Source organism: Ursus maritimus, unplaced genomic scaffold (genome assembly GCF_017311325.1).
Source record: "Ursus maritimus isolate PB19 unplaced genomic scaffold, ASM1731132v1 scaffold_2, whole genome shotgun sequence".
Classification (NCBI taxonomy): domain Eukaryota; kingdom Metazoa; phylum Chordata; class Mammalia; order Carnivora; family Ursidae; genus Ursus; species Ursus maritimus.
This window is the reverse complement of record NW_024424452.1, coordinates 661,279-662,431: the sequence shown is the minus strand read 5'-3', so window position 1 is coordinate 662,431 and position 1,153 is coordinate 661,279. Positions and strand designations below refer to the sequence as shown.

The 1,153-nt window shown below is 65.3% G+C and overlaps 1 protein-coding gene across 7 annotated transcripts in view; it reads left to right on the top strand.

Moving 5' to 3' along the window:
- Nucleotides 1-1,153, top strand: part of ADAP1 (ArfGAP with dual PH domains 1) — a 57,257-nt gene that overhangs the window by 35,080 nt on the left and 21,024 nt on the right. The window lies entirely within an intron of this gene.

Here is a 1,153-nt window from a genome sequence, read left to right as displayed (position 1 = left end):
CCTCAGGGGCCTGGGACCTCGGGGGTCCCCGCGTGACGGTGACGGGCTGCGGACGAGGCCACGGGATGGCTGTAAGCTGCCTGCGTCCCGTTAACACGCCAGGTCCTGGCTCGCACACGTGTCTGAGCAGCCGGACACGTCGTTCCCGTGTTACAGAGAAACAGGTGGAGGAGGGAGCAGACTCCCCGGGGTCCTACAGCTAGACCCTGTCGGGAGCTGAATGGTGTCCCCCAAAAGGCAGGTCAGGTCGGAACCCCAGGACCTGTGAAGGGCCCTTATCTGGAAACAAGGTGTTTGCAAATGAAACAAAGGGCCTGGAATGAGGGCACGCGGGTTTCAGGCGACAGAGCTGGGATGGTGAGCGTCCTCAGAAGAGGAGGGAGGGGCGTGGCACACAGGGAGGGTCGGTGCGGAGATGGGCAGAGACTGAGGTCACCGGAGGAGGGGCTGGTTCTGCAGGAGGAGCCGGGCCTGCGGTGCCTGCGCTAGACCGGGGCCTCTGGACCCAGGAGACGGGAAATCCCGGTGGCCTTCGGAGGCCCCGGGACCATGTGCACACCCGCAGAGCTGGGCCCCCAGAGCCTGGTCTGGCCGCACGGGCCCAGCACGAGGCCGGGGGTGGCCTGTCTGCTGCATTCTGTATGCCCGCCTGGGGGGAAGAGCCCCCGGGGCCGTGCCGGGGTCCCAGACATACCCGGCGTGTCCTCCAGAGCCAGACGGCCCCTTCCGAGCGGGTGAGCCATCTCGGCCATGATGCCAGCCAAGCTTATGTGACTCGGAAGCAGACGTGAAGGCCGTGGCCGCCCTCTGGGGACGGGAGGTGTTGCCACAGCGGTGAGACTGGAAGAAGAGGGGCTGGGGGCTGCAGGTGGGTCAGAAGGCAGGGCGGGGGGCGCCTGGGTAGCGCAGTTGTTAAGCGTCTGCCTTCGGCTCAGGGTGTGATCCCGGCGTTCCGGGATCGAGTCCCACATCGGGCTCCTCCGCTGGGAGCCTGCTTCTTCCTCTCCCACTCCCCCTGCTTGTGTTCCCTCTCTCGCTGGCCGTCTCTATCTCTGTCAAATGAATAAATAAACTCTTAAAAAAAAAAAGGGGCAGGGTGGGAGGGCTGGGGAGGGGTCCCAGGCTGAGCTGGGGGGCAACGAGGGTCTTGTCA